The sequence below is a fragment of the Zootoca vivipara genome, chromosome 9, assembly GCF_965207765.1.
Source record: "Zootoca vivipara chromosome 9, rZooViv2.hap1.1, whole genome shotgun sequence".
In the NCBI taxonomy this organism is placed as follows: domain Eukaryota; kingdom Metazoa; phylum Chordata; class Lepidosauria; order Squamata; family Lacertidae; genus Zootoca; species Zootoca vivipara.
This window is the reverse complement of record NC_142592.1, coordinates 40,397,582-40,425,279: the sequence shown is the minus strand read 5'-3', so window position 1 is coordinate 40,425,279 and position 27,698 is coordinate 40,397,582. Positions and strand designations below refer to the sequence as shown.

The window sequence follows — 27,698 nt, the reverse complement described above, 5'->3', positions numbered from 1 at the left end:
TGAAGCGAACTTTCCCATTGAAAGTAATGAAAAGTGGATTAATCTGTTCCAGGCGGTCCGCGGAGTACTCAACCTGAAGCGTACTTAACCCGAAGCATGGGTGTAATTGGTTCCGGAAGTCTGTTCATAAACTGAAGCGTTCATAAACTGAAGCGAACTTTCCCATTGAAAGTAATGGAAAGTGAATTAATCTGTTCCAGATGGGTCCGCGGCGTTCGTAAACCGAAAATTCGTAAACCGAGGTGTTCCTAAACAGAGGTTCCACTGTATATGAATATGTAATGCTTGGAAAGGGTACATAAATCCAGAGCACTGATGCTCCGTGCTCAGGCTTTGTAAGAATACTCTGCTGTGCCTAATTGCTGTCAGCAATAAACTTACTTTCTATTTCTTCAACTTCTGAGTTTGTGATCCTTGAGAAGCCATTGTACTAAGGTTCCCAGGTGCCATGCTACATTTCTGGTGCCGTGACTCGGATCACGTACCTAGGAACACACCACACTCCAACTCACCAAAATAACACAGGCCACCTCTTCTCCAATTCCCACACATTGAGTTCATAGGAAATTGCCTTATACCACTGGTCCATCCATCTCAGTATTATCTAGACTGACTCCAGGGATGGAGCATTTTGTATGCCTGTTAGGGAATAAATCTGGGGTCTTCTGCATGTGGCACTATGGCTGATCTGTGGCTCTTCTCTTATGATTTTGTCCAATAAAAAACAAGAACAAATATAAATGGTTCTCTCAAAACTTTGTTGAGGAAAGGTATACAGGACGCATGTTTCAAGGCCAAGGCTATCTCCAGTTGCATCCAGGATGTTCCTGACAACTAAAGCCAATATAGATAAACTTGTTGATGATTACAGGATTTTCTTGGAATATTTGCATCCTAACTCTCAATTTCAAATTGTAGCTGATTTGTCATACAAGAACTGGAAACTGGATTTGTCATACAGATAAATGTTACTTCATTGTCCGGCCTAAACAAATCCCAGGTGTCAGGTTGTGCAGGCTATGTGTTATGATACTAGTGCTTAAGATATTAAACAATTGACACATTAAGCAGTTTCCTGAACAATGCCTTTGAGTTCCTTAAAAACAAAACCTTCATACTAAAAAAATCTAAGAACCTGTTCTTTTCTAGCATTCTCCTATTTAATATTCACTAATGAAATATTTTTTTTGAAAAATTCTCACTATTAAGAAATTTGCTTACTACGCAAACTTACTAATTTAGTTATTACATTTATACCCTGGTTTTTTCTAAGGAGCTCAAGGTGCCATACATAGTACTTCGTCTCCCTATTTTATCCTAAGAAGTATGTGAGATAGGTTAGGCCAAGACACAGGTACTGATCCTAAGTTACTCAGAGATCCTCAACTGAAGAGCTGCTGGAAAAGGAAACTTTAAAGAAAAGTCCATACAACTACCTAAAACTGGGAACATTACCTGATGGAACTGCTCGGACCTTTAAAAGGATAAACAAATTGATCATCCTTCCCCGCCTATGCAATCAATGATAGCAGAGGTACTATGTCTTCCGACTAACTGGATCAAAGTAAAACCCAGATCAGAGCAACCTGAAGGCCTCCTTGATCAGTTGTTGTCATTATTATTAATTTGTTAGATTTATATACTAGCCTTCATCAAAAGATCTCAGGGCAGTTCACAAGATAAAACTACAATATAAAAACACAAGTACCAGTAGTTAAAACAACAAACCAGTAGTTAAAACAACAATAGCACCCTCTCCCACAAATAAATTAAAAAGGCTGTAGCATATTAATCAGTCAAAGGTCTGGTTAAAGGGGAAAGTTTTTGTCCGGCACCTAAAGATATATAACGAAGGCATCAGACGAACCTCCATGGGGAGAGCATTTCACTAATGGTGAGCTGCGACAGCACTTTTTCCCCTGGCGCTGTTGGGCCCACCCTCACTGAAATGTAGTACACCCACCTCATAGAACACCAATTCCACGAATTCTTACAAACTACCCCAGATTATCTTGTGTGGGACTTGTGTGAGGGGAAACTTAATAATTTGGAGTCTCAGGCAGAATTTGATCAAATAAACAATAAAAATGTCATTAAACAAAGGAAATTTATGACACAAGTGGGTCAAACATAGGATACTTCAGATTACAGTGGTACCTCGGTTTATGAACACAATTGGTTCCGGAAGTCTGTTCATAAACTGAAGCGTTCATAAACTGAAGCGAACTTTCCCATTGAAAGTAATGGGAAGTGGATTAATCCGTTCCAGACGGTCCGCGGAGTAACCGTTCATAAACTGAAGCGAACTTTTCCATTGAAAGTAATGGAAAGTGGATTAATCCGTTCCAGACGGGTCCGTGAAGTTCTTAAACTGAAGCGTTCATAAACTGAAACATGGGTGTAATTGGTTCCGGAAGTCTGTTCATAAACTGAAGCGTTCATAAACTGAAGCGAACTTTCCCATTAAAAGTAATGGAAAGTGAATTAATCCGTTCCAGATGGGTCCGCAGCGTTCATAAACCGAAAATTCATAAACCGAGGTGTTCATAAACCGAGGTTCCACTGTATGTTATTCCACTTCAGTTCTTTTTCAGTTGTTGCACAGCTGTTGCCGCTGAATTCTTTGGTTCTTAAACAAGGGGGTACTTCCTATCAGTTACACACCCCTACTCCTGAGGTACTCCAAGAAACAGACTCAAGGGATTACCACACCCCTCTTAATTGGTTTGGGAGTCTTCTCTTTCTAGAAGAATCTCTCCCTTCTGGCTGGAATGAGTCCTAAATATTCTGTATTCTCACATCTTCTACTTCTCCTGGCTCAGCCTCAGCATCCCAGTTAACTCGTGGTCTAATTACTCCTACAGAACGCCACACACTGTCCTTCACACTAAGCTCAGAGACTTCTTTCTCTAGCTTTTGATATATTCCTGAGAGTGGATGTTTCTACCCAGAAAAACTCTCTCTCCTCTCACCCCCTACCTATCTCCCAACCTACCAATTGTCTCTCCAAAATAGGGTTGCCAGACTCAATAGAGGCCAGGACTTCTGTGCCTTTAATTGCCCTGCTCTCTTTTGAGTCTGGAAATCTTAAAGAGAAACCAGTAGACCCTTTGATTGGAAATTAAACAAAGGGTCTGCTGATTTCTCTTTAAGGTTTCCAGACTCAAAAGAGAGCAGGGCAATTAAAGGCACAGAAGTCCTGGCCTCTATTGAGTCTGGCAACCCTACTCCAAAACATCCCCTTTTCAACTCCCTCTCCTGGAACCCCAACCAATCTTAACCTACCATTCATTTAACCATTTACTGGTAGCGAAAAAGAAAAACACTTGTTGACCCAACCTGCCCAGCAAAAACAAACTTTTCTGTCACAGGAGCCACTGCAGAAAAAGCCTGTTTCACGTGGCCACCCTCCAGACTTCTCATGGAGGAACATGAAGAAGGGCCTCAGATAATGAACATAAAAGCCTGGGTTGGTTTATATGGGGAGAGGCGGTCCTTGAGGTATTCCGGTCCTGAGCAGTTACTAGACTGCAATACACAACACTAACCAAAAAAAGTCCAAATAGAAGGAACCTGAATGTAACATCACTAGTAGCGTTATCTGAAGATTTGCAAGATGAAATTACTGTATTTTTTGCTCCATAAGATGCACCTGACCATAGGATGTACCTAGTTTTTAGAGGAGGAAAACAAGAAAAAAAATTGCTTTCTGGAATTGTCCTAGGCATAGCAGCCAACTCTTAGAGGCCTAAGTGCCTTTGCGCCCCCGCATTAAATATTTAAGGAAGCTTCTTTTGCAAAGGGGGAAAGCTCCATTTTTGAGGATCAGCTCAAAGTTGTTCAGCTCACCTTGCAAAGGGGAAAATCCTGTTTTTATGGTTCTACAGCTCACAGTTCTGCAGCTTCTTTAGGAAAGGAAAGGGACCTTTCTACAGTTTCCAGACAGATAATCTAATCAGCCAGTCACATGTCGCTGGGGAAACAAACAGCCTCCCTCTGCAGACAACAATTGAGGCCTACCGGTAGGCAAGGGGCCGGGGCTGGCCTGGAAGGGAGCTAGCTCCTTTATCTCCCTCCCCTATCTCTTTCAATCAGCTGCTGAGCGGGTTCCTTTCAACACTCTCTTTCCCTCTTGTTAGCCTTTAGCACGATCTGCCTTTCGCCCCTGGGCAATTCGGCTCCAGGGACCACACATTCGCCCCATAAGACGCACAGACATTTCCTCTTACTTTTTAGGAGTACTTATGAAGCGAAAAATACTGTACTACCTATTCAGGATAAGTAATGTAACAACTTAGGTAATGATATAACAAGAATAGGAAAGGAAGTGAAATAGAAAGATGCAAAATTTTAGTTCGTAAACCATTAGGCAGGAGCGAGGGAAGTCATTAGGCTCAGTTGAGCCAAAGAGATTTAATAAGAGGATATGTTACGCAATGCGATTATATGTAAAACTAATAAAAATATTATATATACACAAAGAAAGAACCTGAATATAAACACCAAAATGACGGTAATCTAGACTAGAGAGTGCAAAATAGATTCTGCATTATATTCATGATCTTCTCACAAAGAAGGACAGACTCACAAAGGAGTTTAGGACAGGCAATCAACGGGCATGTTTTTGTTGGCATCCTTCTGTCTCAAGAGAGTATGCCTCCAAGGGGTAAAGTCAAATTGCTGTGTTAGCAGAACCAAAGTGACCTCCCGGTGCACAAGCCTGGGCCGGGGGGGGGGGTCTTCTGCACCCATAGGGAAACATAACCCCTGCACAAACAAGGATTGCCTGTACATTAAATTATAGAATCTCTTCACTGATGTCTATGAGCAGCTCTATCTTCTGCTCCCAGAGTAATTTAAAACTAAATGACTTTGGATAGAAATGGCTTCTAGCCAAACAATGAACTGATCTTTTCTACTCTTTTTATGTTTTTGTCTTCCGGTTCCAGCCACACAATTCTACTCCACTGCCCCCACACAGTGTCTGAGTCTCCACAACCCATCCTATTGAGTCATTAAATGCTGGGGCAGGGTCCCCCCTTCCCTTAGATTTGTTCCTGACTATTTTTGAGCTTCTACATACCTCAGCATTACCTCGTCTGGAAGTACTGCTGTTTTGTGTTTCAGGAGTACAATTTTGGTGACAAAAAGCACAAGAATAGGGACACTTGAATCATCATTAGTAAATAACTAGATGACTACCCATCCATTCAACATAAATCAATGGTGTATTGTGTACTATGAAGTCATAATAATGAACCTGCATCTTGTATGATATAATCAAATGAAAGGTGATTTGCAAATATTTAGGTATGATGAGCACTACATATGCAGTCTTCGGTACACTGCATATTTTGATTCAGTCCAGAATTTTTCTTTATTACACAATACATGGCTTTTTGGTGATATAGCTTTATTAGTGACCCACTCTCCTCTCTTTACAGCTGTAGAAGTTTTCACTATTAACAGCAAGTAGTTGCTTAATCATTACAGTTTAATAAATTAATATTATAAATACCAAAGCTCAATGCAAATGACCATTTAAGGATACTGATAGACTAGCAGGAGTTCACAAACATCCAGCCATTACAACTTTCCTTTGCCTCCTACCGGTAGTTCTTAGCAAACTGAAGAGCACTTTGTGGATAGGGTTGCCAGACTCTATAGAGGACAGGACTTCTGTGCCTTTAATTGCCCTGCTCTCTTTTGAGTCTGGAAACCTTAAAGAGCAACCAGCAGACCCTTTGCTTGGAAATTAAACAAAGTGTCTGCTGGTTTCTCTTTAAGGTTTCCAGACTCAAAAGAGAGCAGGGCAATTAAAGGCACAGAAGTCCTGTCCTCTATCGAGTCTGGCAACCCTATTTGTTGAAGGGAAGCAACCACCTCTCATTTTATGCTGCAGATTGTGAAGGGGTCAAGGAACAGCAGGAATATCTTGCACTGCTCAGGAGACACTCCATATTTTCTCTACCTTCTCCAAACCACCCCAAGTTCCCCTTTATAAGCCAGGACAATTTCAGAAAGGGAAATAGAGTTGGTGCAAACAAAATAATGGTGGACTGTAAACCAAACTTTGTAGGCTTCTGAAGAAAATGTGTAAGAATTTGCCATTTAATGAACCACTCATTATTAAGACACTAGTATCTACTCTTTTTTCTCTATTAAAGTTTAGGAGTCAGAAATATAGACTATTAAAGTAACAGTAAAAAGTAAAGTATGTGTTTTGTTTGTGTGTGTTTTTTAAAAAGAAAAAAGTTCAAATCCCATCAGTACTCTGTGGAATATCTAGATAAAGAGAGACATTGGGAGTGATTCAGCTGAACAGCCATCTTAAATGCCCTGTGCTTTTGTCAATAAGGAAACACCCATTCTAACTTCACTCCGAAATTAAAAAAAACATCTACAGTATTAGCTTTGGATACAATAGGAAGGAAACACCCAGTGTTAAAGGTGGGTTTTTTTGTCAAAGTTTGGCAAATTGGGAAGGGGAAACTTGCACGCTACTCAGTGTTTTGTTTCAGCTTCAGGTCCACCAGTCTAAACTGATAGAGCTGATCAGTTGGACCCTGCAACCCTTGTTCGATAAATCAAAAATGTGTTCAAAATACAATCGAAATAAAAATTTTAAAAATAGTCCAGTAGCACCTTATAGACCAACAAAGTTTCTTCTGGTATAAGCTTTCGTGTGCATGTACACTTCTTCAGATAAACTGAAGCAGAAGTCACCAGACCCTTATCTACAGTGGGAGGGTGGGGTGGGGTATTTCTCAGAAGGGTAGTAGGAGATGGGTGATTGGCTCAATGGGTATGGTAAACCTGTTAAGGACTGCAAGTAATCCTATAGGAAAAAGCAAGGGATAGTATGCAGATGACCAAAAATAGCTTTAGCATGTGTAATGAGACAAGAATCCAATATCTCTATTCAGACCAGGTCTCTTCATAGTTTTCAGTTCGGTAATAAGTTGTAATTCAGCAACTTCTCTTTCGAGTCTATTTTTGAAATTCCTTTGTTATAAGACAGACTGCGTCAGACCAACACGGCTACCTACCTGAATCTAGAATCAAAATACAATATACTGGATAAATCAGAACACAAAGCCATCTCTGTTCAGTCACGAAGTTTAGCGAGTTTGTCTGCTCTCATCACAAAGTGTAACCTACTTTACAGGACTGTTGTGAGGATTAAGTGGGAAACATCCTCCCTTGGAGGAAGGGAAGAATATAAAAGGGGTGAAATAATTCTCTGTGGGATAGGCTAGCAGTTTTGCAACTGATATTTTCCCTTTAATTTCTATTATTTTTGCACTTTATATTATGTAGTCCAATTCAGATATATAATGCATATATGCAATGTTCATTGTTCTTGAAGTAATAGTAAAACATAACACAAACTACCAAGTATAAATCCTGTTTATTGTGAACGATTCACATTGCACATCACATATCCTACTGGGCTCATTTAACTAAAAACTGTATTGGTATATTTAGTGAAAAATAAACTTTAAACAGTTGGGTGATGAACACTTCCTTAAATAAAGCATATAGACAGAAACTTGAGACATGGTACCGGTATTTCCCTCTATTCCACCTCCCCACTTGGAACCACAAAGGCCCCAGGCTCTTATACGGAAGTCAGAGGTATGTGTGCACTTCCCCCTTTCATTCCAACCCCCCTCTAAGAATCAAAGATGGCTTGATAGAGGTATGGAAGGCGCACACACTTCCTATTTCCCCATAATAACTTGGTGTGCTTGCCCGTATTCCCAAGGAGGGACAGTAACAGAAGAGTATTCTTTTGTGCCCCATGGGGATCCCTTCACATGTGGGGAAACTGCACTTGCGCATGGGAGGATTATGCTTACACCCTGAAGCTTCATAAAAGACAGCCATTTTGAGCTTAACAGCAGTGCATTTTGAACTACAAAAACTGTCCAGAATACAAAGCTAGTTTTTTATGTATAAATATAGAAAAGCCACTCAAGACTATGAAACATATTAGAATATGAGAACTGGAGTGTGGTGGGATTACTTAGCTTTGATAATTTACCATTTTAGCAATAAACTAATAAATAAAAACTCCATACTGTACACTTATTCAAAGAAGTGGAATGGTCTCCCTTGGAAGGTTGTGGGCTCTGCTTCCTTAGAGATTTTAAAGCAGAGATTGGATGCCAGTCTTTTATGGATGCTTTAGCTGAGATTCCTGCATTGCAAGGGGTTGGACTAGATGACCCTTGAGGTCCCATTCCAACTCTACAATTCTATGACTCCATTAAATACATATTTTTATTTTCAATTTCCTGCACCTTCAGTCTTGCAATAACTGTATGAGAGTTCTTATTAGAAAAGTTCTAATTGGGCCGTTGTGACATAATAAACATTTATATAGTGCTTTTGAGTGTTCAACAAACTCAAAATACCTTAATCTGTGATATAACCAGGCCAGACATTCTGCCACCACGTAATAAAAGTATGCTTATTTATGCAGATCTCTCATTTAATATGAAAGTTAATACGAATAGGTGTTGCTGTTATGTAATAACAAGGCTTTTCCTTCCATTCTTCAAGTACCAACCATTACCTCCTTCAAACTCTGGCACAAAATTTCTGTCATCATCACTAAGATATTTTTACTTTTACAAGAGTAGACTAAAGGCACACTCCCTAATCATGTGCACACAACAGCCTACTGCTATGTTGAACCAACGAACAGTATCTCACAGTTGCTACTTACAACAACTGATCTCCTGGATGCACATGCATAAATCGGGGCAACACACACATTCAGATTTTATTCTGTAGCCTATCCTGAGACCACAGAGATCCTCAAAGAACTACCCTCCTGGTGGGCCATGACTTGCTTATCACATATTTGGTCCCAGCAGCAAGCCTGTTCCAAAATTAAATTTGGCAGCTTGCAGTCCATGAAACCAGAAAGGCAGAAAGCCAGAGTATTGTGCTGTCATTATTTAATACTACACAAATGGTGCTAGTGGAAAGGAGAGGCGGGTGAGAGAATCACATTTTTATGGGACATTGACATTTTTAGATCAGTGATTGTTTTTACTTTATGTATTGGATTTAGATCACATTTTCCTCCAGCACTAAAAGTATTCTGGAACTTTCTAAATGGGGACATGAAAACAACCAAGAAAAGTAACCCATCCCAATTATACTTCCTTCATCCACTTGAAATAAACATTTTAGTATGCTAACAGAACTAAAAAAGGTCCTATGACAGCTGTCTGATTAATCATAATGAAGCAGCAGCGGAATAAACCTTTCTTAAAAAACAAATAAAGAAGAATACATGCACAGAATACTGTAAGTTAAAACACTAACCGATTGCTCCGAATTCCAGCTTATTCGTCCTCGTGCGCTTAAAAACAAAGGGAACGGCAGCTCGCTCGGAAGCCTCAGCTCCTCGTGGCGCCTCTCCACCCCACGAGAGCTAGAGACGAAGATTTCTCGCGCGCTTACGCACTGCGCATGTCCGGGAGCCAGCACTTCCTGCCAGCAGAGAGGGCTCCTCCTCCTCCCGTCCAGACAGGCGGCGCGTGGGTGGGGGTGGGGAAATAAGCAACCAGAAGCTACCGCTGGGGGCAGCAGAGCGCCGTAGGGAGCCTTAAGAGCAGCCGAGATCCGTGAGAAGCAGGTTGGAGGAATCCGGGAGAAAAGAAGAAGCCTTCCCCTCTTAACAAAACGCTGCCTGAGGTGACTGACTCCAGTTGCTTTCTGGTAAAACAGCCGTTGGTTGCCGTAGTTTCCGACACGAGCCCTGACTCGTGCCCAGCAGCCCTGCTCCCTCCCTGCCCTTCAGAGTCCGAGTAGTACCTGCGCGCGCGTCCTCCGCCGCCCGCGCTTTCGAGCTCTGCCCACGGTCGCTGCTGTCTGCCTCCGCTGCCGCCGCCGATTCAAAAAAACACAACCTACAGCATACGTTTGGCCGTTATGCAAATGAGCACCGATCTCTCCTCCCACTCCCTTTTGGCCACACCTCCTAATGGGAAGCGGGGGGCCGGATGCGCTGAGCTGCTTTTTTTTTTCCGCCGGCCAATCCGCATATTGGCCGTTTCAACAGTTATGCAAATGAACCACAATTATTTAGCATATTTTGCTCGTTGCTCCTCCCCCCCTCTAGGATTAAGGATATTATTGGTCAGCGCCCCGAGAGGCTGATAAGGGATTTAAGGTGGAACTGCAGTGCTCGCTTGTGAACTAGTGAGGACGTGGGTGTTGTTTCTGGGGCATATAAAGCGAACGGAAGTTAATAAGTTCTCCCTCTCTGGCTCAGCAGGCGCTGCTTGCTTGCAATTGTGTATGTGTGAGAATAATGGTGTGTTCCTGGAGGGAAGCTCCACCTTTTAGTCGGAGATGAGTCACTACCGTAGTCTTCAGCGCCTCTTCCCAACTGCAACTGCCAGATCAAAAAAATTAAAAGTAAAACAAGGGGCACTGCTGTTCTGTGCAGGCATAACATAAAAATGTTTGTTGTTAGGTATGTTTCTAGCAGCTGCTTTTTCCTTTTACAGTATCACAATAGTTTGTGCCCTTGACACTAAATTGGCTATAAATATTGATACTGCAGCTAGGTGATGTATCCATTTATTTTCTAAGACTACTTCCATGTATTTTATTTTATTTATTAAGTGTGACTTTTAAATTGTTTATCCATAATTACCTAGAGATGGAAAAAAGGTATACTAGGACATGAGTTTTAACTGTCTGTGTAAAGTTTATTATTTTAATTTGTACACTGACTTTATTTACAGGAGTTCTTTATGTTTTTCTCTGTCACAGAGCTCTCATTCCCCAGCATATGAAGTAGTTTTCCGTGCTAACAAGTCCAGTATTTTGTGAAGGAAGACAGCACAATATTTCACAAATTTTATGGATCAGGATTGCATGAATGTCATGGGCACTCGGTGGATGGTTACTGTGTCATGACTTCTGACTTGTGGTATTTTGTCAATATTTTTATTTGTCCTGAGTTTATGAACTCTCCCATTCTATTTAGTGCCAGAAAAGGAGTGCTAATCTGGCAATATTGGGGTGGGGCTGGTGCAACTCGCAGCTGCTCAGTTTTGTTCAATCCTGCTTTGGGGTGGAGGCACTAAATAAAACCATTATTTCTCTACAAATTCTGTAGTTTAGGGTTGCCTTACGTCTGGATTTCCCCGGACATATCCGTAATACCGTACTGCAGTTGGCAGCAGTGTCCAGGCAGAAATTGGGGAAATGTCCGGGAAAATATGGGCATATGGCAGCCCATGACAGCAGTGCCATTTTTGCAATTTTTCCGTAAAACTAGCTTTGTATGTGTATTTTTGCCCAAAAAGCTCGAAAACTTTTTTCACTATTTGAAATATGGCTATTCTATGTGTGCTAGTTCACTGCCATAAGCCTCACCTTCAGAACTGCCTGTGGTAATGCTGTTGTAAACTGCTCTGAAAATCATGTCAGGATGAATTCAGCCCAGTTAAGAAGTTGTAGGAGTACACAATACTGGAAAAAAGCATTTTTGGTGCACAGTGGTTGATCATGTGGAAAATACTTGAGAATCATAATTCCTGCCAGGTTCAGTATTGGATCGGCACTCCCAGCTGGCCTGCCCTATTGTGTGCAAACACATGAATGCCTCTTGAGAACAATGATTTCTTTTCTAAGCCATTACATGTTGACTTTTATCAGCAATTGGGGTATATACTGCATTAGAAATCGCCACCATTTAGAAAACTGCAGGCGTAACAAAAGGAGTGTTTGCTTACTTCTGCTTCTGCATTCGTTACAAAGCAGTTCATACTTCAGAATAGAAGTCTCAAGTCAATTCTCAAATTCAGTAGGAAAAAGGAGAAGAGAGTACTAAAGCTCCAATCAGGCACTCCCTTCCTGGCCCATGTGACGGAATGAATTCTGGATTGGTTTTAAATATGTAATAATTAGTTGTGTTGTGACTGTTGAATTTATTGAATGTTTTGAATGAAGTTGTTTTGAATGAAGCTGTTACGGTAAGTGCCACAATTTCAACAACAAAAAATGAGCGGTGCCCTTGACGGCTCAGGACCACAATACCTCAAGAACTGCCTCTCTCCATATGAACTGAGATGGATCCTGCAATCATCATATGAGGTCCTTCTTTTTCTGCCTTCTCTGCAAGAGATCAGGAGGATGGCAACACAAGAAGGGGCATTTCCTGCAGTGGCTCTCCAATTATGAAATGCTCCCCCCAGCAAGACTCACCTGGTGCCTTCATTGCATATCTTTAGATGCCAGAAAAAAATCAGGCCTTTGGCTGATTAAACCATCTATGGCCTTTTAAACTGTGGTGGGGGTATTGTTTTTGTTTGCTATTATTTTATGCATAGTTGTGTTTTTATATTGTAAACTGCCCTGTAATCCTCAAGAGAAGGCAGTAGAGAAATTAAATAAATAAATGACAAGATACAACAGTGGAACACCTACCAGCAGGGCTGTTCTGCCAGTGATAGTATGCTGGCAGAGTTCTGGGGAAAATGTAGATGCACAAGGGAGACACACTTATATTGCTTCAATGTCTGACAATGTTTTCCCTTGAACGGGAAGGAAGGAAACAAAATGTAGCTGCTTCCATGTCAGCAACCACCTTATTTCCATCTGCATCTTGAAGAATAGGATGCAATGTAACTCATCTCCCAGTCAGAGTGTACCATGAGCAGTATGTACCGTGTTTCTCATATTTTAAGACATGTCTTATATTTTTTTTTTTCGAAGAAAATAAGCCTATGGCTTATTTTCGGGGGTGTCTAATTTTTTGCCGAGCCACGACTGAGCGGGAACCAGCAAAGTGCGCGCTGCTGCCTTTGCCAGCTCCCGCTCTGTTGGAGCTCGGCAAAGCGCCGCTGCTACGGTACCTTTGCCGGCTCGAGCTCCAAGCCGGCGGCGGGCTGCTGCTTCGCGGCTTCTCCTCCTCCTCCTTCTCCTCACTGCCGCCTTTTTCGGGCTCCAGCTCCTTCTTCCCCACAGGCTCCTCCGCGGAAGGCCCGTCCAGCAGCTCGGCCTCTGAGTCGCCGCTGCTGCTGCCGCCTCTTTCTCCTTCTCCGCCGCCGCCGGGCTCTCCTCCTCCGGGCCCCTCGTCCTGGGCGGGAAGAGCGGTGGCGGGATTCTCGGCGGCCGCCAGGCTCTCCTGGGTCTCCTGCCTTCCCGCTCGCCTCACACGCGCGGCACACGAACAGGCAAGGCGGCGCGCTGGGCCGAAAAGGGGGAGGGAGGGGGGAGGGTGAGCGCAGACGCGCGCGCAGGGGAGGCTCCCTCTCACCGGGCCATGTGCGCGAGAGCGGACCCGGCGGCGAGTCTCGCGAGAGGGGGCAGGGAAATTGAGCGGGACAGCAGCAGCCCGCCGCCGGCTTGGAGCTCGGCAAAGCGCGCACTGCTGCCTTTGCCGGGTCCTGCTCATGTCTTATTTTTGGGGTATGCCTTATATTTCGCAAGGTCTTGAAAATCCTGCCATGCCTTATTTTTTAGGGATGCCTTAAAATATGAGAAACACGGTATAAGAATAAAAGAAGAACTCTGCTGGATCAGAAGAAAGGTCCATATAGTCCAGCATCCTCTTCTCACAAAGGCCAGTAAGGTGCTTGTAAAAATGCCCACGTCCAAGAGCTAAACACAAAAGCCCCCCCCCCCAACTTGTGATTCACAGCAACTGATATTTAGAGATATACTGCCTCTGACACTGAAGGTTATGCTTCCCAAGGAGCCCATGGTGGCAAAGAAAAGATTAGCAAAACAATACAATTCAATAAAACTAAATTTAAAGCTTAAACATTTCATACGCTAAGCTAATAATATCAAGGTTCCTTCTGAATGTTAGTAAGAAAAGAGACAGACATACTTCACCAGGGAGAGCATTCCACAAATAGAGAACTGGCACCAAGAATGCCTTACCTAGGTTAGCACAAACTGGTAGCACATAGCAACACCACTACCACCAACAGCCTCCTTTGCTGACCATAGGACCCAAGATGGTTGATAGTGGGGAAGGCATTCATTTGGTTACTTGGGTCACAAGCCATTTGGGGCTTTTTGCACTAGTATTGACAACTTGAATTGGACCTGGTAGGCACTGCAGCACTTTTTAAACCAATGACATAAGATTCCATTAGGTTGTTCCTGCCACCAACCTAGCAGCTGCATTCTGCACTAGCTGCAGCTTTGGAACGATCTTCAAACATAGAATGTGCATTGTAGTAGTCAGGGCAAGTCACTAGAGAATGGACTAGTGAGACCAGTCTTCCTCAGGTAAGAGTTGCCATAGCTGATGAACCAGCCCACAGAAAACACTTTGGACTTTAGTGACAGATTGGAACCCAATAGTACTTCCATAATATGAACCTCTCTAAGAACCTCTTTAAGGAAGAGTCCATCCCCTCCCATAAAAGGCTGAGAAATCAATAACTGGATTGTGCTATCCTGATTCTCTCCCAATAAACGTCATCACTCGGAGGTAACCATTATTGGTGCTAAAACTGGGCTTGAGACCACACAAATAGATGTAGAATAGTGTAGGGAACTAGACCCAGCGTCTTTACACAACCCTACCCACCTGTCAATCGCATGACATCAGGTAACCTATTTCTGCCTGTTACTCAGAATCGATCTGTGCAAGCAAAACAGCCTGCAAACTGCCTATGATCAGCTGGTAGTCTGAGAGTAGGGTACTTTTCAGTATTTGCAATGCCCTGTGTACAGTGCTTCCAAAGTGCCAGCAATCAGCTGATTGATCAGCTTTTCACATTGGTGGTGCCTACAAAGCAAGCAGCTGATTGGCAGTTCCTAAAAACTCTTCTCATCTATATGCTATCTTCACTTGCCCCACACCAAATAGGAAGGCCTGGTGGGCCTAACTAGGCTAGTGGGTCAGAGTTCTTCACCCTGATCTAAATAATCTGCTTCCTTCTGGCATACCTGTTGCTGGCCAGCCACTAGCCTATAGATCATATACAAATCTACATAGAAGTTACTACAGATAAAGGTTTTTAATAGCCCAATAGGTGGGGAAACCTTTTTGGTGTTGCTATTGTTAAACAGTTGCAAATTAGAAACACTTTCCTATCTGCTGCAAATTACACCAAGATCTACTGGTACCGTAAATCTGGATGCACCTTTCCCCACCACTGCTGAAGACATACTTGGTAGGTATGTGGGAGAGGACCTTCTCCGTGGCTGCTCCCAGACTTCAGAGCTCCCTTCTTAGAGAAATTAGTCTGGCTCCCTCCTTGTCCTTTCATGGAATTCTTGTTCCAATAGGCTTTTGGGAACTGACTTGTTTTAGGAATGGGCTGGTGCTATGATGATTTTATTGTAATGACCTGTATGTTTTAATAATTAAAATTACTCTCAAATCCAATATGCATTTCTGTATGCAGATTTATTGCCATTTTCATATGAGTAGCATATGATGCTTGTCTTGTGAATTGCTACTTGCCTTCTTGTGACCTTTGATCTAATTGGAGATACTAGAAGAAAGCATCTTGCATCTACTGTCCTTTTGTTTGCAGAAACTAAGGCTATAATCCATCCGCTTACCTTGGAGTAAGTAGCAATGAATGGAGTAGGTCTAGCTTCTGAGTGGACATGTATAGGATTGCACTGTAAATCGTATGCTTTTGAGTAAATAGATTTTCTTTCCACTTTATAAATGGTGTTGCATGTACTGGTGCTCTTGCATAAAATTCACCTCTCCTACAGAACTCTAGTTCTACTTTGCAGCTCAAAGAGAGGGCAGAGACAGATGAATGGGATATCTACTATCCAATAGGCCAGGCTGCTTCATTGGGAGGCAAAAGTTTCAAATCATGTTAAAACTTAGAAATCCTGTCTTTGGACAGAAGGAGATAAATGCTAGAACTTTCAAATCCTAACTTTTAGCAATATACTGAAACAAATTCTTGTCATTTGGTTGGATAACTGCTACACACAGATGAATTCCACACACGTTTGTACTTCTGGTTCTCTCACCTTTGCAATATGCTGGCATTCTGCTCATAGACATTGTCTTATGGTGGCAGCAACTGTGTGGCCTCCACCAGTAACATTTCTAATTCCAATCTTGGTAGATGCACAACAAGCATTGCTTGGTTGTAGGATGCCCTTTGCTGCTCTTTAATCGGCTTCTGAACATTTGCTGTTTTCTTTCACTCTTGGAAAACCTTGTAGAAATATTGGTACTAAGCTGCATACTGCAGTTTCACAACTGATTTTTTTTAACAATACTGTCTGGCACTGGTTTGTGCTATAATAACAAAGCACCTCCCCTTCTTTTATATGTATGAGTAGACACACTCACCCTCATCACAAACTCCTTATATTTTTGACAGTCCATTTGCACATGTAAAGAACTATTCCTATTGTTTTCATTCACCAGGAACCAATATTAGAAGGGTAAAAGTAAAGGGACCCCTGACCATTAGGTCCAGTCGTGACCGACTCTGGGGTTGCAGTGCTCATCTCGCATTATTGGTCGAGGGAACTGGCATACAGCTTCTAGGTCATGTGGCCAGCATGACAAACCAGAGCAGCACACAGAAACACCGTTTACCTTCCCGCGGTAGTGGTACCTATTTATCTACTTGCACTTTGACGTGCTTTAGAACTGCTAGGCCCCTTCATGGATCAATGCCTTGTCGTGGCGAAGGGGCTTGAATAACTCTGAGAAGCTATGAGCTATGCCATGCAGGGCCACCCAAGATGGACAGGTCATAGTGGAGAGTTTTGACTAAACGTGATCCACCTGGAGAAGGAACTGGCAAGCCACTCCAGTATCCCTGCCAAGAAAACTCCATGGACAAAGACAACAGGCATATAAAAGTTATGACGCTGGAAGATGAGCCCCTCAGGTCGGAAGGCGTCCAACATGCTACTGAGGAAGAGCGGAGGACAAGTACAAGTAGATTCAGAGCTGATGAAGCGGCTGGGCCAAAGCCGAAAGGACGCTCAGTTGCGGATATGCCTGGAAGCGAAAGGAAAGTCCAATGCTGTAAAGAAAAATATTGCATAGGAACCTGGAATGTAAGAACCATGGATGGAGGTAAGCTGGATGTGGTCAAAAATGAGATGACAAGAATAAATATCGACATCCTGGGCATCAGTGAACTAAAATGGAAGGGAATGGGCGAATTCAGTTCGGGTGACTATCATATCTACTACTGTGGGCAAGAATCCTGTAGAAGAAATGGAGTGGCCCTCATAGTCAACAAAAGAGTGGCAAAAGCTGTAATGGGATGCAATCTCAAAAATGACAGAATGATCTCGATACGAATCCAAGGCAGACCTTTTAACATCACAGTAATCCAAGTTTATGCACCAACTACCGGTGCTGAAGAAAGTGAAATTGACCAATTCTATGAAGACCTACAACACCTTCTAGAAATGACACCAAAGAAGGATGTTCTTCTCATTACAGGGGATTGGAATGCTAAAGTAGGGAATCAAGAGATAAAAGGAATAACTGGCAAGTTTGGCCTTGGAGTTCAAAATGAAGCAGGGCAAAGGCTAATAGAGTTCTGTCAAGAGAACAAGCTGGTCATCACAAACACTCTCTTCCAACAACACAAGAGACGACTCTACACATGGATATCACCAAATGGGCAGCATCGAAATCAGATTGATTATATTCTCTGCAGCCAAAGATGGAGAAGCTCTATACAGTCAGCAAAAACAAGACCTGGAGCTGACTGTAACTCAGATCATCAGCTTCTTATAGCAAAATTCCAGCTTAAACTGAAGAAAGTAGGAAAAACCACTGGGCCAGTAAGATACAATCTGAATCAAATCCCTTATGAATACACAGTGGAAGTGAGGAACAGGTTTAAGGATTTAGATTTGGTGGACAGAGTGCCTGAAGAACTATGGATGGAGGCTCGTAACATTATACAGGAGGCAGCAACGAAAACCATCCCAAGGAAAAGGAAATGCAAGAAAGCAAAATGGCTGTCCAACGAGGCCTTACAAATAGCGGAGGAGAGGAGGCAAGCAAAATGCAAGGGAGATAGGGAAAGATACAGGAAACTGAATGCAGATTTCCAAAAAGCAGCAAGGAGAGACAAGAGGGTCTTCTTAAATGAGCAATGCAAAGAAATAAGAGGAAAACAATAGAATGGGGAAAACCAGAGATCTGTTCAAGAAAATTGGAGATATGAAAGGAACATTTCGTACAAAGATTACCATAATCAAGGACAAAAGTGGTAAGGACCTAACAGAAGCAGAAGACATCAAGAAGAGGTGGCAAGAATACACAGAGGAATTATACCAGAAAGATATGGAGGTCTCGTACACCCCAGGTAGTGTGGTTGCTGACCTTGAGCCAGACATCTTGGAGAGTGAAGTCAAATGGGCCTTAGAAAGCACTGCTAATAACAAGGCCAATGGAAGTGATGATATTCCAGCTGAACTATTTAAAATTTTAAAAGATGATGCTGTTAAGGTGCTACACCCAATATGCCAGCAAGTTTGGAAAACTCAGCAATGGCCAGAGGATTGGAGAAGATCAGTCTACATCCCAATTCCAAAGAAGGGCAGTGCCAAAGAATGCTCCAACTACCGCACAATTGCGCTCATTTCACACGCTAGCAAGGTTATGCTCAAAATTCTACAAGGCAGGCTTAGGCAGTATGTGGACCGAGAACTCCCAGAAGTGCAAGCTGGATTTCGAAAGGGCAGAGGAACCAGAGACCAAATAGCAAACATATGCTGGATTACGGAGAAAGCTAGAGAGTTCCAGAAAAACGTCTACTTCTGCTTCATTGACTATGCAAAAGCCTTTGACTGTGTTGACCACAGCAAACTATGGCAAGTTCTTAAAGAAATGGGAGTGCCTGATCACCTCATCTGTCTCCTGAGAAATCTCTATGTGGGACAAGAAGCTACAGTTAGAACTGGATATGGAACAACTGATTGGTTCAAAATTGGGAAAGGAGTACGACAAGGTTGTATATTGTCTCCCTGCTTATTTAACTTATATGCAGAATTCATCATGCGAAAGGCTGGACTAGATGAATCCCAAGCCGGAATTAAGATTGCCGGAAGAAATATCAACAACCTCAGATATGCAGATGACACAACCTTGATGGCAGAAAGCGAGGAGGAATTAAAGAACCTTTTAATGAGGGTGAAAGAGGAGAGCGCAAAATATGGTCTGAAGCTCAACATCAAAAAAACCAAGATCATGGCCACCGGTCCCATCACCTCCTGGCAAATAGAAGGGGAAGAAATGGAGGCAGTGAGAGATTTTACTTTCTTGGGCTCCTTGATCACTGCAGATGGTGACAGCAGTCACGAAATTAAAAGACGCCTGCTTCTTGGGAGAAAAGCAATGACAAACCTAGACAGCATCTTAAAAAGCAGAGACATCACCTTGCCGACAAAGGTCCGTATAGTTAAAGCTATGGTTTTCCCAGTAGTGATGTATGGAAGTGAGAGCTGGACCATAAAGAAGGCTGATCGCCGAAGAATTGATGCTTTTGAATTATGGTGCTGGAGGAGACTCTTGAGAGTCCCATGGACTGCTAGAAGATCAAACCTATCCATTCTTAAGGAAATCAGCCCTGAGTGCTCCCTGGAAGGACAGATCGTGAAGCTGAGGCTCCAATACTTTGGCCACCTCATGAGAAGAGAAGAATCCTTGGAAAAGACCCTGATGTTGGGAAAGATGGAGGGCACTAGGAGAAGGGGACGACAGAGGACAAGATGGTTGGACAGTGTTCTCGAAGCTACGAACATGAGTTTGACCAAACTGCGGGAGGCAGTGGAAGACAGGAGTGCCTGGCGTGCTATGGTCCATGGGGTCACGAAGAGTCGGACACGACTAAACGACTAAACAACAACAACAACAGAACTGCTAGGTTGGCAGGAGCTGGGACCGAGCAACAGGAGCTCACCCTGCTGTGGGGATTCGAATCGCCGACCTTCTGATTGGCAAGCCCTAGGCTCTTTGGTTTAATCCACAGTGCCACCCACATCCCTATTGTTCACTAGAACTGGTGTCAATGAGTCTCTGTTGCCATTTTTCAGGAGACCAATAGATAATACAGGTTTGGCCTGGCTGCAGCCTATGCACCACCACTTTGATTGTGTTTGTTGATAAGAAATTGTTTTTCTTGTCTTCTTGTTTCCTTCAACAACTACTGCCCCAGGTCTTCTTGCCCTTCATCTCTGCCATGCAATGCATCAGATGATATTCGACTGGGATGGTTGTGCACAAACCATCTTGACTTTATCACTTTTTGCACAATGATGATACTCTGCTATCCATGGATCACCTCTTTTAATGATTCTCATAAATTGGACTTAGTACATTGTCTGCATTCCTTTCCTTGGTATTGCTGCTGAATTTGCTTTTCTCTTCAGCATTGTCTTGATTTAAATGTGATTCTGGGAATCTGCAGAAATCCTCCACTACCTCACTTGGCTCAGTAGTACACCGAATAGTCACATTTTCTTGAACCTTTTATTTTCTATCCTCATTGATCACAGATGTAGTTTGAGATACTGGTGCCCTTCCATGACTGAATATGCCTGAAAAGAAGTCATCCAGGTGCATGGATAGAGTTATATGTTTGATTTCTGTACATTTCAAGTCCTTGAAATAAGTCTCACTGAAAGCACTGCTGGCTGTAATACCACCATACCCATAGAATGGAACCATCACAATGGAATCAAACGAGAAACTTTAACTATGTATTTTATAAGGACTGGAATCATTTGTTGATTACTTCTAGTTCCAGGAACAACTTTTGTGTTGACAGTATTGTTTTATTTACCATTTACCACTGCACCTTTGCCAGAAGGAAGGACCAGAAGGAAGACAATTAACAACAAAACACAGGTGGCAGTGGCAAATACTAAAAACCATTATATGTAACTAAATTATGTCTTGGGGACGATTTGTTGAAATAAGGCTTCGAACAGGCATCTAAAACAGCGTAGTGAGGATGCCGGTCTAATATTACTGAGCAGGGACTTCCAAAGTACAGGTGCTGCCTTTTGTTGTTGTTACTTGACCTTTATACAACTTAGAATAATATTGATGAAATACCTTTATCATATTTCTCTTATCTGTTATTCCAGCATTTCCATATTGTAACTTCAATATCACTTTCCTCTCTTTCGCCTTCCGCAATTCATGTGCCAACCATTTCCCCAGTTTGTTGTTAGTAAATTAAAAAAAATGTTTAGCAAAATTCAGTTTTGTTTCTATCTCCAGCATTGTTAACATAGAAAACTGTCCCTGCAACATCTTAATTTGCAAAGTATAATATTTATTTTAGTTGGACATCATTCCAGTTCTTTTTCTTTTTCCTAATTTCAGACAAAAAATGTGCTTTCTCCTGTCTTTCTTTTGAGTAAAGAATTATGTTATATGAAATAATCTCTTATGAAAGCTTTAGTCTCATCCCTATGTCTTTATCTAAATTATTCTCAAATAATCATTTAATCTTTGTTGTTGTTGTTGTTGTAGTAGTAGTAGTAGTAAAAGTGTTTCATTAAGCTTCAATCTAAAGAAACAAATTTTCCTTTTGGAAGTCATAATAACTGGATTATGATCTGAAAAAGTCTTTGGTAATATGTCAACTTTGTACACCCCAGTAGCCAGCATCTTGGACAACAATGTAATATTTATTCTTGAGAAGGATTTGTGTCTTTCAGGGAAGTATGTAAATTCATTTACACCACCATTTTTAATTCTCCTGATGTCAGCAAGTTCCAAATTATCTATCATATCAAAGAAAACTTTATATAGTTTACCCTGAGAAATTTTAATATTTTTCTCTGAAGTTCTTATTGGGGACATTCCAGTCCCCAATTCAGTTCCCTATTCCAGTCTCCCATAAGGCAATAATTTTCATATGAAAAATCCATCAACCTGTCTCTTAAGTCTTTTATAAAATACTATGTCTTCATTTTGGGCCTACACCCAAAGTTTTATTCCCTTGGATATTAACTTCCACCGGAATATATCTACCTTGTGGGTGCTGCTTCAGTGCAATCAAGATAGCATTCTGCCATTCATTAACTGGCAGGGCTGACGGTCCTGGGTGCTGTTGTGACCTTCCTCTTAATATCAAATGTACCATGTACCTTCTGTGTAGGATCTTCCATTACTATCATTTGAGTTAGTTTTCCTGGAAGGGGTTAATATGCTACTGTTGGTGTACTATGATTAGCTGTAGAACTAGTTACTACATGTATATCCTGCCTTATCTCAAAGGAGCTCAATGTGGTTCTCCCTCCACCTATTCTATTCTTACAATGCTGTGCTGTCATGGCTGTATAGGAATTGGTGGAGGCAGTGTTTTCTGGTGTTTCAATTTATTTCAGTGGGAATGTAAACACACCACCTCTTTTGCCAGCATAACATTATGACATTGTTGGGGTCCTGACAAAGTTCTGTGGAAGTTTAGGATTCTTAGTTCTGCTCCTTCCCTGACATTATCCAATGCTGCCTGCTTTTGGGGGTTTTTTTCTCCCCACTGGGGGAGTTCTGATACAACTGAACATTTTCAAGCTCCATCAGCACTGATTTTGTCACGCTCCCAGGGTTCCCAGCTGTCATAAGATGACCATAGATCTCTCTGGTGAATCATGCTGCTGATGTTCATCAACACTTTCAGAACTGAGTTACTCTTCGCCACACCATTCATGAATAACAATGCGCCTTACAAGCATTTCCTTAAAAGCTTTGTGGAAGATGAAGGGGTACAGAGGTGTCTATTTTCAGCTGCACAAGGGATGTGAAAATCCAAAAAGAAATTTGGGTTCAATTATGTTTTCAGAAAACAAGTAGTAATTATCATTGAAAAGCCATCTGCTCTTTTGAATTATGGCAAGTTCTGATGTGTGCTCCCTTTTCTACAAAATGATTGATTTCTTACTTACATGGAAGATGCTGGATGTTTTTTGTCATGCATAGTACAGTCACAGTGCACCATAGGTATAGGATACGTGAACAGGTGGTTTTGCACAGGTTAATTTTGATCTCAATATAAAGAAGTGCAGCGAGGTGCCCCAATGGCAGGTTCCCTCATTAAGAGCAGAGCCATGGGGAGGGAAACCACACTTGGTCAGCTTTCTCGCACAATGACCCAACACCGCCAGCTGGCCGCTGCTCCACTCCTGGGCCTGACAGGGGGTGGGGCAGAAGTGGCAGAGAAGCAGCAGTACTGTAGTGTTGCCATCCCTGTCCTCTGCTGGGCTGCAATACGCAAGGAAGCCATGGAGACCTGCCAGCCTACTTGATCTTAAATCAGTGGTTCTCAAACTTTTTCTCTGGGCCACACTTTCAGAATAAAAATTTGCTTGTGCCACACCATTTTTTAGTGATAAGAAATCATTGGAAAATGAAAACGAAACAACTAGCAGTGCTTGATTATGAAAAGATAGCTATCCATAGTGTGTGTGTGTGTGTGTGTGTGTGTGTGTAACTACACTGAAATATTTAAATGTTTCTTTGATGGTCCTTGAATCTTCCTGCCACACCTTTTGAGAACCACTTTCTCAGTTGCAAGCACATCAGTAGGATTTCTGAAGGTGTTTATTTTGATAAGGTGAATGAATGAATGAATTTATTAATATGGTCGCAGACCAGCATCAACACGCACAATATCACAGATCATAAAACATAACAAAAATACAAAGGGCAGTGTGAATATAACAAGGATTTAAATATGAAATTAAAATTACTTATTAACGAGCCCCCTGTAGTTAACATTTAGGGGTTGGATCATTACAGGATACCACTTGCTTCCTGCAATTGATTGCAGACACACAAAATTTGGCTACATTTAATGTAGTCTTGGGATTCTTGTCCTCTAGCAGAAGTTTTAAACTATGATGTTCAGATTCTTTCAATGACTTTTGCAAGACAGGTGTAATACAAGTCAAACGTATATCTTCATACAAACAACAACGTAAAAGTACATGTGAGGCAGTTTCTACTTCCATAGAGCCACACGGGCAGACCCGTGCTGTATATGGTTTACCTTTTGATAAGGTTCTCTTACCTGGGTACCTCTAAAGTCACATCCTCCTTTTCTTCCCAACCACACAGGTAGGAAAAATTCTCTGATTTATGGCAGAATTTACACCTTGTCCCATAGTTAAATATATTTAAACAATAGTAGCTTGTAAACTGAGAAGAAATACATTTCAGGGGTTAAAATTTGGGTTCTGGTATAATATCTGAAGTGTTCACATCTGCAAAATTTGTTTTCTTCGTGCATGTAGATTATGAAAAAATTATTTGTGAATAGTTACATGACTCGGTGTTTAAACCTTTGACTCCCATTTTTTTGCTAGATGGTTGCAGGGGTAGCAACCAACCTACTTCATTAGTGAACATTTGTTTAAGTCATTTACAGAGTACCAGTTCCTTGGAGTCCCTGGGGCAAGTATTGATCCTGGATTAGATTTTATATCGACTGTGAATGGTCTTGGACCAGTCACATTTCTCCAATCTGTGAAATGGGAATAAAAATTACCAACCTCCCCAGAGTTTTTCTGATGAAGAATGAGACTGGATTTAAAAAACAACAACAAAACTTTGCATACTTAATGTGATGACTGAAGATAATTAGAGCAATAAACTAGGATTAGAGAACAGCTGCACTAGAAATGAAAAATGTATGTCCCTCTGATAGTGGTCAAAGCAAGACCTTTGAGACATTTTGTTGCAAAACATTAGAGCAAGGTGAAAATGGAATTAATCCATGGTATTTTTTGGCTGCTCCCTGGTACAGATGGTTGCTTTGACAGGGGTACTATGGTAGCAAACAGCTGAAAGAAAGGAAATAGAGAGATGTTGCCATGGAAGCTAGCCACATGGAGAAGTGAGGGATGTTGCTTAGCAACTGTGAGGGCTTCAAGGCATGAGCATTCCACAGAGAGCTAGGAAAGCAACAACTGGAATGATTGGGGGAGGGGAGAATATTGAGTTGAAGGGCACTGAAACAGTCTTAGGTATGGGGAAAATGAAAAATGGAAACAATCCTGAGGGAGGAAAAGTAGGTTCCTAGGGGGAAACTAGTACCACTAGCAGAAGTGATACCGTAGCGAAAGTAGTCTGACTTTACAATGAAACTTTGATGTAAGATGCTAAAAGTTGGTATGCTTCAGTCTGCTGCGCCATGCATTTGCCAACATTATTTTCTTCCCAGAAGAATCACCAAAAGGAAAGGGATAGTACAACATCACAGACAACACGGAGACACATCTGGATTCTTCATAAACTGTTTCTTAAAGCCTTTTCATATAATCAATATAAATGTGCCAAATTGTGTTGTATCCTTTGCACAATACCTCTACAAGTCCCTGGACCAGTCTAACTGTACAATTAACCCAAATTGTTGCTTGGTCTGAATGTGGTTTTAGAGACAACTTCTAGAGAGGTAGCCACTGTAGTTTGTTGCAGCAAAAAGAACGGCCAGGGGGCACCTTCAAGACTAACATTTATGGCATACAGCTTTCATTGTGGGGAATGGTGCCAAAAGGTGAGTGATTGAAATTCCTGTGCACCCTTTGTTTCTAAAGGTGTATTTGTAGTGACAACTGGTGACTGTATGTTTGTGTTAAGAAAAAGAATATTAGCATGAGTACATTTTCAGTGGCATGGTTCATATATGAAAATATAGAACAATCACCTCTGGCCATGCACAGGGGGTCCCTCGCAGGGACAGCTGAATAATTGCAACCCGTCTGCATTGTCTGAGATTAAGGAGAACATATTTGACCTTTGAGATGGGGGCATAGGATGTCAGTGTGACAGCCACATGTATGAGACATTTCATTTTTGAAATTCACTGATTAAACCCATAAGAAAACTAAGCAAACCAAACAAACTGCAAGGTTAAAGTTTTGGATTGAATTACTGAGAAACCACAACAACTAGGCTTCTTGCTTATGAGGGTTGATGAGAGAGAACAGTTGTATCATCCTGTACCTAATGCTTAGTCTCATGCTATTTTTCTAAATAATGTAATTTGGCAACCCACTACTCCCAGTCCTCCTCCAACCATTAGATAGTGCAAGATAGCAGGTAAAATCACAGGTAAAAATACCCCCCAAGACAGGGCATTATGGGGGAGGGGAAGCTTTGATTAGTGGGGGAAGGCTTCTGGGGGGGGGAGCAAGCTGCTACCCATGCAAGGAAGCATCCTCCTCCTATAAAATCAAGAAGACTAATGAACTGAAATGAAAGACTACTTGCAGTAGGAAGATTATCTCCTTAGCTGTGTCCAAACAAACCATTAAGGTGTTTCAGGAGTTGAGGATTAAATCACACTTGGAGGTTACATCCTCCAATAGTATGCATGGTCCTTGCCCCCCCCCCAATGGGTTTTGTGCACATGCAAAATTATGAGCATCAGCTCCATGCAAGGCTGGAACCTGGGGAAACTCTATGTCTGTCCACTGATACACATCTAGAACACCATCACAAATGCACAAAAGGATGTGGGTGGTAGGGATGTGTGACCACCAGGTGCTGCATAGTGAGGATGTTTCCCCTCTCCCACATTTTGAATGTATGTGGGAGGTTCAGATGAATCTCCTAAATATCTTTCAGACAGGTGAGAGTGCAGCAGAGTTCAATAATTCTGCCAGGCTGAGGCAAGGTGTAATTTTGAATTCCTGGCAGAAAGGAAAGTGTGAATGAACCATCTGCTGAATCCTGCTTGGAGTTTCAGCCTAGCAAAAAGCCCTTCCCAGGAAGTCAGCTTCAATGAGTTTGCTTTCAGTGGGTCTGTTTTCTCTCATCCCTCCCCTGAGATGTGTTTATTATGTTTGCAGGTGGGAGGTAGAGGAGGCGGTGCTTACAGGCAGCCGGGAATCTTGTTGCAAAGCTTGGAATGGAAGAAAATAGACTTTTTTAGTATAGCCATCTTTGGGCATTCTTATGAGTTTTAAGTACATATGCACAGGAGGGGCATGAGGTGAGTGTGCTACCTTCACCCCCCACTCCTTTGCAGTTCTAGTTGTTCTCCAACTCACAGAGGGCAAATGTACGAAACAATGAACACCCTGACCCTGTACTTATCAGGTTTCAGATAAAGATATAGCCTACAGCGATCATAAAAAAAAGACATTTCAAAGCATTCCATACTAAAATGAAACAATGAAAAATATTTTGAAACAGTAACTGGATATAGGTGCCATAGTTGCATGAGGATTTGGGGATCACATGCCAGCCACCTTCTTCTGTGATAGGTCACTGGGGCAATCTTACTGTTGTATCTTAGCAGAGACCCAGCAAGACTTAGAACACTTACACGTGTAATGAAAAACCAGGGTTCCTGGATTATAGTTTACTACAAGCAAGGAGCATGCTGGTGCATAGTGCCCAATTGCTCCTGCTTCACTCCTACCCCGGCGTGAGGCAACAGAAGCAATCCAGGAAGCCTTGGCTTCTCATTATGTCCAAACAAGGAATCTTGACTTGTTTCTCCCTAACAAGCTATGATCACTACTAGCCATCCTGAAGATATCATTTGGTATTGCCTTACGGATTAAAAGTAAAGGGACCCCTGACCATTAGGTCCAGTCGTGACCGACTCTGGGGTTGCGGTGCTCATCTTGCGTTATTGGCCGAGGGAGCCGGCGTACAGCTTTCAGGTCATGTGGCCAGCATGACTAAGCCGCTTCTGGCAAACCAGAGCAGCATACGGAAACGC

General features: G+C 42.1%; 1 protein-coding gene and 1 long non-coding RNA gene across 6 annotated transcripts in view; one reads left to right on the top strand and one right to left on the bottom strand.

Annotated features, from left to right (window-relative positions):
- Positions 1–10,219, bottom strand: part of ATF7IP (activating transcription factor 7 interacting protein) — an 80,888-nt gene extending 70,669 nt beyond the window's left edge. For 2 of the 4 annotated variants that reach the window (XM_060279744.2, XM_088652053.1), the window contains exon 1: positions 9,343–10,219. The gene's annotated coding sequence lies outside the window, so the exon portion shown is untranslated. Of the gene's footprint in view, positions 1–3,849; positions 3,910–9,342 lie in introns of those variants that run through there. The other 2 variants (XM_060279748.2, XM_088652054.1) reach the window with 2 other exon arrangements.
- On the top strand, positions 9,564–12,320 carry LOC148684610 (uncharacterized). 2 transcript variants are annotated; one of them, XR_015945861.1, is made up of 2 exons: positions 9,564–9,714; positions 10,801–12,320. It is a non-coding gene; the product is annotated as an uncharacterized LOC148684610 (long non-coding RNA). The 2 variants fall into 2 exon arrangements; XR_015945862.1 differs by lacking the exon at positions 9,564–9,714 and adding an exon at positions 10,162–10,498.
- Positions 12,321–27,698: the final 15,378 nt, after the last annotated feature.